The following is a 15,668-nucleotide window of genomic DNA, read 5'->3' on the forward strand; positions in this document are numbered from 1 at the left end:
TACTGAGATAATATGTTAAGTCCGTCAGCTTTTCAGGGCTGATTGTTGTATTTACTCAGCAAAGAACATTTAACTATGTAGTTTTGGTAGGGGGTGAAGTTAAGGAATATCTGTGATATAAGAGACAATACCAAAGTTAACCTTTGAAAAAAAAGAGGCATATAAAAAGTATGTGATGCATGACAAAAGTGTTAGTGTTAAGAAAACATGTTACGTATGTAAATAGTGAGAGCTCTAGCAAGCATTACTAAGGAGAACTGAAATGAAACATATACTGCATGATATGTTAGATGAGAAATTTAATCTAAAGAGAGAGACAGAGAAAATGCATGGAAAAGGGCATGCAGGGCATTTACTTTATGTCCCAAGCTAGAAATGTAATAGGTGATTTCTGGCAAAATTAACTTGATGAGCAAGGCAGCAGTACTAGTTCAAGCAACTGTTTAGCGAACAAAAATAAGTAGATGAGCAAAGGAGCAGGGTCCAAACAAGTGTTATGTGCCAATGCCAGTCCAACTTTGACAAAAGTAACACTGTCATATTAGTTTTTGATTCTCAGTAAGACAGATTAATGTTATACAACTATATAAATAAAACTACAGATATTACAAGAAAAATAAAAAGCATGCTACAAATAAATCAAAGAAGCATGTTGTTTTGAACAGATTACAAAGACAGCTGTACACAGTAAGAGTTGATGACAGCAGCATTCAGTGATCATTATTTGAGTTGTTTGGTAATCTGAACCCCCCCCCCCAAACACACATCTATGCCACAACTGATGATCCGATATTAAGCTTTGTGAATATTTCATTCTAAAGCATATGCCTCTAACAGTGTGTCTCTAATCCTGTAATGAGAACATATTTGGAAATTATCACTTCAGTAAAGAGAGTATCTAACTACTGGCAGTCCTTCTAATCATTCATTTATTCATTCATGCATTCATTTACTTCCATTACTTACTTAATCTGATTTAAGTTCAATGATGGCCATAAGTAAAAAAGTAAAATTTGGAAAGATATCACTTTATCTACATACCTCTCAACCGTACTGAATTCATCTGTATTTACCGGTTTTGAGGGCAAAATAATGGGGTTCTAGTGCCACGAATTCCCAAGTTGCCCCTTTATTTCCTGATTTTTTTTTTGTAGTGCAACTTTAAATCTATAGCTGATGTCACCACACATCACCAGCTGACAGAGGCATGCGTGATGAGTCTGATATATATTTTGAATGGTTTTGGAGGGAAATAGGGAACATAGCAGCAATGGCATCAATGGAGCAGAGCTGTGCATAGTTCGAGTTTTGCAGAGTCTGCCCAGCACCTACCCACATGTCTGCAGGTCAGGAGGAGAAATGTGTTCAGCCTCCAGCTAAGATAAAAGAATAACAAATGCAGTGTAATTATATATTATATATGCTATCTGATGTGCTAATGGGTCCAGCTAATGCTTATGAAATCTATTTACAGTGGTTCTAAACTCTTTTACCCTTTTTGTTCTTTTTAGGCAGAGGCAAAGCTGGGGGAGGGTTAATTGCTGTATTTGTATTGCTGTGTTAAGGGAAGTTTTGTGTGAGTATGCAAGTCTGTTCAATTCTGTCTGTTCCATTCTAAATAGAGTAAGGGCTACAGGCTAGTTTTGTTATTTTCCAGTAAGTGTGCGAGTAAGGGCTGTATGCTTTTCAGAAGTGTGTGTGTGTGTGTGTGTGTGTGTGTGTGTGTGTGTGTGTGTGTGTGTGTGTGTGTGTGTGTGTGTGTGTGTCTGTGTATGCGTGTGCGCACGCGCATGCGTGAGTAAGGTCTGCATGCTTTTTTTCTAGTAAGTGTGTGAGTAAGGGCTGTATGCTTTTCAGAACTGTATACATGTGTTTGCGTGTGTCAATGTCTGCAATGTTTGGCTTATACTTTTGGTCTGCTCATCTTAAAATGTGTGGTTTTCTAGCAGATCTGTGAGAACTGAATTTGCTAAATAATGATAGCCATTTGCTGTAAGTTTCAGTCTTCCTATCTTTCAGGAAATGCATGGTAACACAAAACATTTTATTCTAGCAACTTTCCAAGATAATACAAGCAATATTTAAAATGTTTCCCTGTTTTTTGGGCCTTTGTCCCCACCCCCCCCCAATAAATTTTGGCTTTTTCCAGATTTCTTTTGTTGCAAAGTTGAGACATATACTTCAGTATCAAGTGTATTTTACAAGGAGCTGAGAGCTTCAGGGAAATAGAAGTGTAGTGCTGCTTATGCCACATCTACTTGCATTGTTAGTAGCACAACAGGTAGTACATATACTTGCTTTTGATGCAGAAGGTTATGGGCTCATGTCCCACACTATGTAAAGAGATTGCTGATACTGTACTGCGTTGTCCTTTTAAAGGGGGTGGATGCTGCAGTCCTTTGAATGTCCTCCTTTGAAGGAGATACATAGTAACTATGAACCTGTTAGCTAACTAGTGCAACACAAGCTTGACTGGAATTAAATCATTATTATCAACCCTCCCTTTTTTCTGATTTTCTAATTTTATATATATATATATATATATATATATATATATATATATATATATATATATATATATATATATATATCTATATATATATATATATATATATATATATATATATATATATATATTATATCGCTTCACAGCAAGAGATTCTCTGGTTCAGTTCTCAGCTGGGGTGCTTTCTGTGCGGAGTCTGCATGTCTTCCCTGTGGTTGCGTGGGTTTCCTCCGGGTGCTCCGGTTTCCTCCTACATCCCAAAGACATGCAGTAAGTGGATTGGACACTCCAACTTGGCCCTAGGTGTGAGTGTGTGCATGTGTGTGCCTTCTGTGGTAGGTTGGGCGCCGGGCTGGCAACTCGACACCGTAAAACTCCACTGCCAATCATGAGCTGACAGATGATCCACTGTGGCGACCCCTAACCGGGAAAAGCCGAAAGAAGAAGAAGCAGAAATATATATATATATATATATATATATATATATATATATATATATATATATATATAGATAAAATATTGAGGCTGCCACAGTACGGCAAGGCCAGTTTGCATAATTTGTATAGCATTAGGTAAGGGCAACAGCCAAGTTATAATCATTCAAAGAAATGAAATGCACTGCCACAGAAGTGACAAAAATTGTCAGTTGACCAAATTGTCACTATTCAGATGTATGGAAAACTGTGACTGTGAATAATTACCTTAGGACATTAGTATGTATGCTTTCAGTGAGTGCTTGTGATGTATGGAATTGTTATAAATGTTATTTATTGTGCTGACTAGTTGACGCATGTTACATCTTCTCATTCAGATTATAATGTTTTTGTCAACATATTGGAGACCTGCAGATTGTCTATTGTTTACAACTTTCCTAGAGAGCGTTATGGATGTTAATCAGTAGAAAAATCTGACAGTTATGATTTTGTAAATGACAGGTACAAGTTATATACAGCACCCTAAGCTTTTTTTCTGTCACAAACAATGCAATGGTTTGAGAAATTTCATCATAAAGTTTTAAAAAATGGTATTGAAATGTGATATGTTACTAACAGAAATAAATTATATTCTTATCATTTGTGTTTTCCATCTTACCTTTGTGTATACTCATAGCATTAATGAGAAATATCTTATTTATTGTAAAAGGTAACAAGACATGTGTGCAAAATGAAGAGGAGTGGAATATCATCACTAATTCATTATAGACAATGGGGTATTTAATGAAGCCTACACATTTTTTTTTGCTCCATGCTGCTAACATGGCAGCAAACAGATTTAGATTCAGTAAGCACTGCTGTGTGGCATGCATGAGCGTGCCAAATACAGAAACCTCTGGGGAATGCAAAGCACTTCATAACCAGGTGAATCTCATGCAAGCAGATAGGCAGCCCTGCAGACCCAGTGTCACTGTCCATAGTGCACGTGGAAAAATTCTGTGTACAGGACTGTAGACAAACAAAAGGGGCTGTAAAAATGTAGGGAGATAGACAGAAATGGCATAGCACACACAGATATGAGTGAAACTATCCCCTGTATGTTCCAAAAGTTACAGTAAATATGTTAAAATAATTTTTTTTAATAATCTTGGCATATTTGTGTGGCGTGCCTAAGTGCACAAACATGCCTTACAAAAATACAAAAAAAACTTGGAAAAATCAAATATTAATATCCTGAGACAGAAATGTATTACAGGACCCTGCTTGCAGTATCTACATTGGTGCATTTGAGGTGTTGCTAATGAGGAAGGGCTTGGAGGCATGTAGTACCCAGGTTGTGAGCACGGATCCCTATGCAAATGAAGTGGAGTTACTGAGTAACATAATGTGGTAACCGTGTCCGCATATCTCCTCCATGTAGGCAGATAACCATGTTGATGTCCACACAGGAGGTAGCTGACATTAGAACAGGGTATGTCCAATAATTTCTAAGCTGATTGGAGCATAGCTGCACCTGTTTGCGTGACATGCCACCATGCTGAGCATGGAAGCCTGGGGGGGGGCTATGTACTGACATCTAAGCCTTGTTTACCTATGGGGTGCATGTTTTTGCTTGTTTGCATGGCGCACCTCTGTGCTGAGCATGGAAGTTTTCAATGGTATGCAATGACTTCCTAGAAGTGTTTACCTATGGGGCATGCATTTGCGAGGTGAGCCACAGTGCTCAGAGTATCTAAAAGGTCAATGATGCATTAAGTAATGTTGATCCTTCTTTAAGTTCAACTAGAGCCATTAAATGATGTCAGTGATATATTAGGCCAGTGCACTGCATCGTAGGTAGCTAAGCACACAGACAGGACCTACAGTAGAGCACGATAAAGTATGCATACATCCTACAATCTAATTTTTCCCCCAAACTTTCATACTTTGCACCATTGTAGTACAGACTTGGGAATTTTAACTGAAAGAATGCTAGGAGCTGCTGCAGATCTGTTACATTTGTATGTTTTAGATGCTGAAGTCAATGTTGCTGCTGCTGCTGACAATAGGCCTAGACAGAGAAGGAGAAGAGTGTTCAGGCCCAGGGTAACCTTCCAGGAGCTACATGAGCTAGAGATTGTAAAGCACTACAGGGTGGACAGGGACGTACTACAAGAACTTACTGAGCTCTGTCACCCTCAACTTAGGCCCAAAGTCAACAGAGGGGAACCCATCCAAGTAGAAACAAAGGTATGTGTAGACCTTAGAATAATAGCCGCAGATACCTTCAAAGGACCAGCTGGGCACATGATGGGGGTCTCATAGGCATCAGCATCCAGGGTACTCCACCAGTTCCTGGATTCCTTGCTACCACATGCCAATGAGCACATATATTTTCCCCTCACCCCTGCAGCGAGGGTCAGCAATATGCAACACTTCTATCATGTAGCACACTACCCTGATGTACTGGGTGCCAAAGACTGCACTCATGTACACATTAAGGCACCACCTGGTAAGGAGAGTAGAAACTATGTCAACTGCAAGGGCTACCATTCCAACAAATTGTCACTATTCAGATGTATGGAAAACTGTGACTTTGAATCATTACCTTAGGACATTAGTATGTATGCTTTCAGTGAGTGCTTGTGATGTATGGAATTGGTATAAATGTTATTTATGGTGCTGACTAGTTGACACGTTACACCTTCTCCTTCAGATTATAATGTCTTTGTCAACATATTGGAGACCTGCACATTGTCTATTGTTTACAACTTTCCTAGATAGCATTATGGATGTTAATCAGTAGAAAAATCTGACAGTTATGATTTTGTAAATAACAGGTACAAGTTATATACAGCACCCTAAGCTCTTTTTCTGACACAAACAATGCAATGGTTTGAGAAATTTTATCATAAAGTTTTAAAAAATGGTACTGAAATGTGATATTTTACTAATAAAAATAAATTATATTCTTATCATTTGTGTTTTCCATCTCACCTTTGTATATATTCATAGCATTAATGATAAATATCTTTCTTATTGTAAAAGGTAACAAGACATTTGTGCAAAATGAAGAGGAGTGGAATATCATCACTTATTCAGTATAGACAATGGGGATAATTAATAAAGCCTACACTTTTTTTTCTGTGTAGGCATTGCTCCGCACTGCTAACATGGCAGCAAACAGATTTAGATTCAGTAAACACTGCTGTATTGCATGCATGAGCATGCCAACACAGAAACCTCTGTGGAATGCAAAGCACCATAACCAGGTGAATCTCATGCAAGCAGACAGGCAGCCCTGCAGACCCAGTGTCACTGCCCCATAGTGCACGTGGAAACATTCCGTGTACAGGACTGTAGAAAAACAAAAGGGGCTGTAAAATTGTAGGTAGATAGACAGAAATGGCATAGCACACACATATATGAGTGAAACTATCCCCTGTGTGTTCCAAAAGTTACAGTAAATATGTTAAAATATTTTTTTTAATAATCATGGCATGTTTGTGTGGCATGCCTAAGTGCACAACATGCCTTATAAAAATAAAAAAATAAAAAAAAAAACTTGGAAAAATCAAATATTAGTATCCTGAGACAGAAATGTATTACAGGACCCTGCGTGCAGTATCTACATTGGTGCATTTGAGGTGTTGCTAACGAGGAAGGTCTTGGAGACATGTAGTATCCAAGTTGTGAGCACGGATGCCTATGCAAATGAGGTGGAGTTACTGAATAACATAATGTGGTAACCGTGTCCTAGTATCGCCTCCATGTAGGCAGAGAACCATGTTGATTACCACATAGGAAGTAGATGACATCAGGACAAGGTATGTCCAATAATTTCTAAGCTGATTGGAGCATAGCTGCACCTGTTTGCGATATGCCACCTTCTGAGCATGGAAGCCTGGCGTGGGGTATGTACTGACATGTAAGCCTTGTTTACCTATGGGGCACATGTTTTTGCTTGTTTGCATGGTGCACCTCTGTGCTGAGCGTGGAAATTTTGGATGGTGTGCAATGACTTTCTAGTAGTGTTTACCTACGGGGCATGCGTTTGCAAGGTGAGCCACAGTGCTCAGAGTATCTAAAAGGCCAATGATGTATTAATTAATGTTGATCCTTCCTTAAGTTCAACTAGGGCCATTAATGATGTCAGTGATATATTAGGCCAGTGCACTGCATCGTAGGTAGCCAATCACGCAGACAGCACCTACAGTAGAGCACTATAAAGTATGCATACATCCTGCAATCTACTTTTTCCCCCATACTTTGCATGATTGGAGTACAGACTTGGGAATTTTAACTGAAAGAATGTTAGGGGCTGCTGCAGCTATACTACAGCTGCATATACTAGAGGCTGAAGTCAATGCTGCTGGTGCTGCTGTCATAGGCCTAGGCAGAGAAGGAGAAGAGTGTTCAGGCCCAGGGTAACCTTCCAGGAGCTACAGGAGCTAGAGATTGTAGAGCTCTACAGGGTGGACAGGGACATACTACAAGAACTTACTGAGCTCTGTCACCCTCAACTTAGGCCCAAAGTCAACAGATGGGCACCCATCCTGGTAGAAACAAAGGTATGTGTAACCCATAGAAAAATAGCCACAGATATCTTCAAAAGATCAGCTGGGCACATGATGGGGGTCTCATAGGCATCAGCATTCAGGGTACTCCACCAATTCCTGGATTCCTTGTTACCACATGCCAGTGAGCACATATATTTTCCCCTCACCCCTGCAGCGAGAACCAGCAATATGCAACACTTCTATCATGTAGCACACTACCCTGATGTACTGGGTGCCAAAGATTGCACTCGTACACATCAAGGCACCACCCGGTAAGGAGAGTAGAATCCAACAACTGACAGGTCACGTGCAATGCACAGGGCATTATCATGAATCTGTGTGCTGGCAGCCCTTGCAGATATCACGACTCCCATATCTAGCATGCATCACAGCTGTACCAGATGATTGCCAGGGGGACATCCCACACAGCCATTTACTGGGGGATGCTGGCTACTCAACGGAACTGTGGATGATAACACCCATCAGAAATGCACACACACACGCAAGGAAGAAAGCCATAATGAGGAACATGCACAAACTAGGAACATCACAGAGGGAGTATTTCGGTTGCTGAAGGCACAGTTCTGGTGCCTCAGTATATCTGGTGGAGCTCTGCATTAATCTCCAGCCACATGTGTACATATGTTCACAGTATGTGCCATGCTACACTATATGATCTTGTGGAACTGGCTGAAGAGGATCAGCATAGGGAAGGGATACACAGCCCCCCACCAGTGCCTAGGTCACCATAGCCACACTCACATGAGGACTCGGAAGAGGACCCCCGATGATGTCTGTATAGGCAGATGTAGGCATGCCCAGTATGCCCTGGCATGGGCTAAGAGGCAATGCATAGCATATTCACTGACAATCTAGGGTCCTAAGGACTGACACCTTACCCCTACTCACATACATATGGTAAAATAGCTGCTGCCAGGCAACCCACACAACATGTATCTATCCATGTATTGGCTATGTACCACTTGCATCACACAAAGTCGACCCTGAACTACAATTCTGTCAACTGCTGCAGTCTCAATGTAAGTCTCTAACCTACACAGTAATTGTAAGGATTACAATAAGGTATCATACGTATAGATCTGCTGCTGTTATGCAAGGAAATATAGTGGGCTATTTGGTCAGAGTTATCATCCACATGGGAAAACTGATACCCAGTCCAATAGTATGTGTTCCTTAATTTTCACTAGGCCTCATGGTTGGAATATTCACAACATCAAGCAAGGGAGATGTTAAACAGTGGCCACACAAGATATGTTGACAACTGACTACCAAAGCTGATCATGTGCTGTTGTTTCCCCAACCACAACACAGCAGTGTACCTGTGACACCCGTACCCTGGCCCAGCAATCAAAGAGCCTCAATCCTCACCAATAACACCAGAGAGAGCATCTCATATACGAGGAAAGGATAACAAATACACACAGTAAAGTGCAATTTCCCTTAAGAGCACACAGAGATCACAGTCAGTCCAGGGCTGGTCATCCTCTTGCTCCCTACGCCCCCAATAGGACTCCCCATTTGCACAGTTATAAGGTCCAGATCTCAGCCAGCTGGGCAAGCTAAAATCTTCGGCACCCTCTCTGTCCAACCAGTGCTTTGTGTCCCTACCCAAGTAGCTGACACATACACACTTTTAGATAAGTTTAAACAACCACAGACACTCCTACACACAGGTTCTCCAGCTGTGACCCTTTTACCCAGACTATACAATAGTACCCTGCCACCACTCAGCTAATATTTATCAGCTACTCAATGGGCCTTAAAAGGGTGTCCAATTATTACTGTGCAATATTATTATCCAATTGCTAGTATAGCCAAACAGTCAAGGCTTATAACAGTGACTTGGCACAGTAATCACTATTGATATGGAATGTACTCTTAGAGATTAACTTATCTCTACACAAAACAGCCACAGTTGACAGGTTTTAACATATTTAATAATAAATAATTAAAACCACAAGACAATAATTTCTACTGCACAGTGCTAGTCAAGAGTTCAGAGATCTCACAGAAATACTTAAAATAATTCAGTAGTACAGTTCTGACATCACAGAAAAACACTTAGTCTAATCTTTCTAGTTCCTAGCTATTTCTAAAGAAAACACAAGTCTAAGATAACTTACATATGATCAAGACAGTGCTTTGAGTTGGATTGTCAAGACAAAAATGTTTAATGACTTCTGATTCTCTCTGTTTAAATTGCTATTTTCAGTCCTGATTCCCATTACATCATTTCACACTTTCCTGGTGTTCCCAGGCTAACAGATACTACATGACTGTTATCTTGCACCTGCAGGAAACTACATCAATAAAATACATTCCATATGTAAACTCTAGTAATTATTCCTTAAGTTAAAACAATAAGCAGGTTGCTTCACTCCAGACTCAACTCCAAATTCCATCTTCAAAGGGACTAGCATGAAATAATTTCAACTTCAAAGGACAAACTAGAAATGCTTCACTTAGCTTTCTTTACAGCAGAGGGCAATGTTGCTACATTGTTTTAAGTTCAACATTTCACAGCATATTCTTTCATTTAAGAAAATAAGCCTGCATTTCAACATTCATATTTACAAATGATAGAATTATCTATACAATTCTATCTTGCTAGGCTGGCATCCTTCACAGTACCCATATAACTGCATTAGCAGAAAATCAGCTATGGCATAGCAGTGACCAGGCAGTTTCAGGGCTGTAACACAGATATCACTTACACATTGTATGTCTCTCTTCACACAGGATAACAATGTACATATGCATGCTGCTGATTGTGTGATGAATGACCCCTATCTGTCTAGCGACCTGTGTGGCTCAGTGGACTAGGATAGCTAGCATGGGTGATGGTGTTGATGGTGCTAATGTGGAATTACTCATACCTCTTGCATGAGAGGTAGTAGCATGTTGGTGTTTTCACAGAATGTCATACGTCCTAAGCTCTGAGTGCAACAAATCTGGACAAAGCCAGAAAGATTGGGGAGACAAAGGCCCAAGTATAGGGACAGATTCTAAATATTGGTCACATAAACCTAGACACTTGCTGGAATTAAAGGTGTTGCAGTGGTACATATTTTCTGATGGATATAAAGTCTGACATGCAATTGTTTGCCTGTAGTTGTAGAATGTATTAATGTCAACATTCAGTAAAGCACCAGAACACCACAAATGTGTGAGGAACTGACCAAATATATGAGGCAAACCACTGGACATCCTGTGAAAATCAGGACAGTTGAGAGGTATGCAGACTATCAGCCTGTTGGTGGTATAACATTAGCAACCTCAGTCACATATTTAGTACAGCAGACACCTGGGGAATGCTGTGGCCATTTGGAGTGAAGTGCAGTACTGCAGAAACAGGGGTAGATGTTAATGTCTGTAACATACAAAATCCCAGACAGGAATACAGGTAGGTGTGGCCTGGAGTCACATTATAAGTACTGAAAGTCCCACTGGGCATGCCCATATACTTAGTAAAAATGAGCGCAATTCTGTTGTACCTTCATTGAAATGGCCTGTTAAGTATAACTGTCTATAGATACAGACATATACATATACATATCCATTTGTCAGTATCTCTCTCTCACATGCATAGTATATCTATTGCTATGTAGTGTCAAATAGATATATACTGATATATACAGGTATATATTAAAATGATACATAGACTCCCCTATATATATATATATATATATATATATATATATATATATATATATATATATATACATAACAGATATACATATCATGCACACACAGAGCTACATGTATATATACATTCCTGTTATATACAGAAATATGTGTGTGGCTGGCTGCATTGTCTGACATACCCTAAAAATGGTGAGTAAACTGCATTATCACACAGCCATAATGTTGCTCAAAGGATCCAAACTAAGGACGCAATAGTACATAATGCACTTACCTACAGACCCCTATGCCTGCTAGATGTCATCATGTAGACAGTTGCAAGTGAGCAGGTGGTGTAATGTAAAATGGTGTCAATCCACATATGGACAGGGCACATTGTCCCTTCTCACAGTGTCACCTATCTAACTGCAAGCAGCCACATATGTCCATACTGGTAACTGTACACACATAGCTAGGATAACAACACTTGTCTCGCTGCTAAGATACTAGATGCAGATAACAGTACAAAGCAATATCACTCTAAAAGCCACAGATGCTGTTCATCACAAGTCCAGTTTGTGTACTGATGAGTACTGTACTTACAATAACATATACAATGGACTTAACCTGTGGTGCATGCGATAAGTACTGTGGTCTATAGTGTATAAACCTAGGTAAGTAGGGGTTCTGATATATATAGATCCCTGCAAAACAACATATTGGGCTATCCAGCAGCAATGCTTATGCACTTTTTTGGGCCCATAACTTGCTGCTGGCTCCCAAACTGCCCTCTTCTACAAGGCCTGCTGATGTGAGCCACCTTAAAACTACCAGCTGACAATATAGTACCAGATGTAAGCTGTGGCATATGCGATAAGTACTGTGATCTATAGTGTATAAGCCTAGATAGGTAGGGGTTCTAGTCTCACTCTACCCAGCAAGGTGCATGTGAATATCCGTACGGCATATTTATGATAATCTTTGTGACTCTGACATAGTTAGTGTTTTGCATCATTTTATTTGTAGCAGGTAATCTGGCCCCTCAAATGACAGACCACAATGAGGATTGCTGATATCAACAAGCATTATATGTTGTAAACTGACAGTACTAGCAGACATGAGTTGTGCTGCATGCAGTGGGTTCTGTGATCTGCAGTGTGTACGAGTACATACGTAAGTGTCTAATCTACATACTGCCAACATGCAGTACGTGTGTGCTTTGGCATGTCCTGTATGCAGAGAGTGGAAGTGGTGCCAGCCTGAATGTGGAAATGTTTGTGTGTGAAGCTGTTATAGCAGTATACATCATTTTAGGGAGCCATAGGCCATGTGAATATAACTAGCATAATGTCCATACAGCCCTCACAATGAAAGATATCTGTATACCCCTCAATACAGGACCAGCACATATTGCACTCGTCCAAGAGGGACTCAGGCAGATGACATGTGTAGAGATGACAGCCTTTCAGCCAATCAAACAGATAGCATGTGCTGATCTCCACTGAGGTGCCCTGTGTTATGTCTACTAAGCAAATGTTTCCCACAAGCATGTAGTACTAACATCACATAGTAGGTTAAAGTCCTTACAGTGAGTCATCCATTTACTATGCTGCCTCCAGATAGGCAGCATATACACTCCAGCAAGGTCACACCTTGCCCTGTAGCAGACCTTATCACAAATTAGGAATGCTTGAGTGCACTGACCTCTGCCATTGTCCTTGGTAGACTGTCATACAGATTTGAACCATTGGAGCCATGCACGTATACTGCTGTACCTTGCAGTAGTCATGTTTCTGCTGTGCTGCCATGCCATGCTGTGCCACTTCACTGCTGTCATGTGTCCATAGTTTATCCCCTTAGACTCCTGGAACAGAAATATCCACAGGTCTGTAGCATACCTGTTATTGTGTAACAATACCGCCAGTACATCACCCAACATAAGATCCACAAAACTATGTTGCGTACTCATGACATATGCCAGCATACAGTGTATGTTGCTGACCACTACAAGTGGCATAGTAAAACAATTCTGCATTACACATGTAGATGTCAAGTAATACACTCACCCTGTGCATCAGACACATAGCTTAATTCCCCTGCATCAATAGGAAAGATGACAGGGATGTGGCACAGATATCATCACTTACACAGGGTGATGTGTGGGGTGTTGGTGGCCTAGGCTTGCCAAAATGGTTGACAGCATGTGTGTGCGTGAGGAAGAGATGCAGGTTAGATAGACCATGGAGAGGTGCTGTGTGTGCTGTGTGTGCTGTAGGTGACCTGCATGTGAAAGTGGTTTGTGAGTGTGTGCATGTACACAGTCAAGCTCAGTGCTAGCCCTACACATGTATATGTTGGACAGCTGTGGACCATATATGGTAGAGTTGACAGTTCACCATCTCCCACCCTGAACATGGGAACTGGCTCTGCCAGGAATTGCGCTGGCATCACCATGCCCAAGGTCAGATGCTGTGCTAATACCTGATGGTGGCTGCTGTCTGCTGGGACCATGACCCCACTGGACCACCCAGGACTATGTGTCCATGGCCTGCCATGTCATGATGTGGACAGCACACTCCCCTCTGTAATGCTGGATGTACTGCCACTAAGGGAGTGTAACTGTGCATGGCCAAGTGGACTATCAGCAGATGGTGTTACTGACCTACATCCATGAGTTAGCAACCCAACTTTATCCGCATGTTCCAGAGCAGACAATGTGTGGTCCAAAACAGACAATGTCTCCGCTCACTGTCAGTCCACTGTTTCAGTGAACTGATCCAGGGTGTCCTCAATGTGGTGGAGGCAGTCACGGATATCAGACTGTGCTGCATCCATAACCCTAAGCATACATCTGGTGTTCTATTCAGAGCATGCCTGTGCTTCCATGATGGCCCAAAAAATGCACTGAGTGATCTGTGATGTGACACCTGCAACAGGTGGTGGATGGACAACGGTCCTGCTATGAACACCCCTGTCAATCCATCTCTGCGGGACCTCACCAACTCTCTGGGTATGGCCATTTTCTACACTCACAGAAGCCATAGTTGCCACACTGGCCTGTTCAATGTCTCCATCCAATGACTGTCCCATATTTGAGGCCTGTGGGGACTGGGTATGTGTGGCCATACTGACTGTGTGAGGTGAAGGACGTCACCTCTGGAACAGATTCAGCCCCCTTTCTGACAACCCCACTTGTACCTCATTGTGGCCACCATCATCATCAGAGTCCAAAGTGACACTGACATTAGGTTGTGTGGGGGAGAGACCTCAACCCCCCGATCACCTGTGGAAACCAAGACAAAAGCAGTACATTACAATCTGCACTATTATGCATGGAAAATCCACAAAAAGTCATAATAATGAGGATCCACAACTGCATTACCACTCTCACATCTTCTCATCTCCGCTTTCATGCACGACAGACTTTCTTACAACAAAATACACATTCGACTCAAGGCCTTTTAACAAGCATGTCACGTAAATCAGGTGACACTTGGCCAGTACAATGTACCTTTTAGGTATGAAATATGATACTATACCTGATAAAACAACATATAAAACCCAGTACACCTATCTTAACAAATATATACAAATACAAGTTTCAATGCCTAAGGTATGCACTATTGGCCTTTCAGTATGTATAATGTATGTCAGATTAATTGCCTCATATACATCAGGAGGCTTACTCACTCTGAACTATAACTGTAAAAGTGTTTTTGCTCATTCAACTTCACTCCTGTGATTACCCACTCTAGAAAACTTAGGAATCTGTTCCAAACTGGAACAGACAAACATTCTACTCTGGTGACACATCATCTGTACATAGGGAATTATCCTAGCCCTTACCCTTAATAGCATATATATGCTCCATAACATAACAGTATCAAGCTTACCAGAAACAGGAACACAGCCTTGGAGAACTCCTGATGGACCTGTAAAAAGGTGAGGGTGAGGTAATTTTAGTACCACCGCATGTTGCAAAACAAGAAGGTAATACCTGCATCTATCTCACATGTACAGTAGCTACTGTGTTACTTGATGTATTGTTAACATTACGAGTATGAGTGTACAACTGAGCTAACCCCCCCCCCCCCACAGCACATAGACCTGGCACTCATGTAAATGTATGTACAGCCTGGTAGAATGAATGTTACAGTATTACAATGGTGATCACAGTAAGCTTACCTGCATGCTCCTCTGTTGTGGACACTGTGGCACCCACCTCCACTATGTATGGTGTGATGGCTGCCAGGGAACTGTCAAATGTATGTAATTTCACCAGGAATTCCTCAGTGGGTATGAGTGGTTGCCCCATTGAAAGGCCTCCACCAGTGATGGCATTGTCCCTGGCTACATGAGCTGCCCTTTGTCATTAAGCATTCACCATGTCTGTAGGGTGGTGTCAAACCTGCTGATATGTCCTGTCCTGGTGGCCAGTCTCATTCACATCCTGGACAAGGTCTGCCCACAATGCAGCCTGCTGTTCCCTGTTATGCCTCTCCTGGGACTGGAGGATGTGATGATGTTGCCATAGTCCTTGAAGTATTA

This window comes from Protopterus annectens, chromosome 4.part1, assembly GCF_019279795.1.
Source record: "Protopterus annectens isolate FY-2018-M chromosome 4.part1, PAN1.0, whole genome shotgun sequence".
Taxonomy (NCBI): Eukaryota; Metazoa; Chordata; order Ceratodontiformes; family Protopteridae; genus Protopterus; species Protopterus annectens.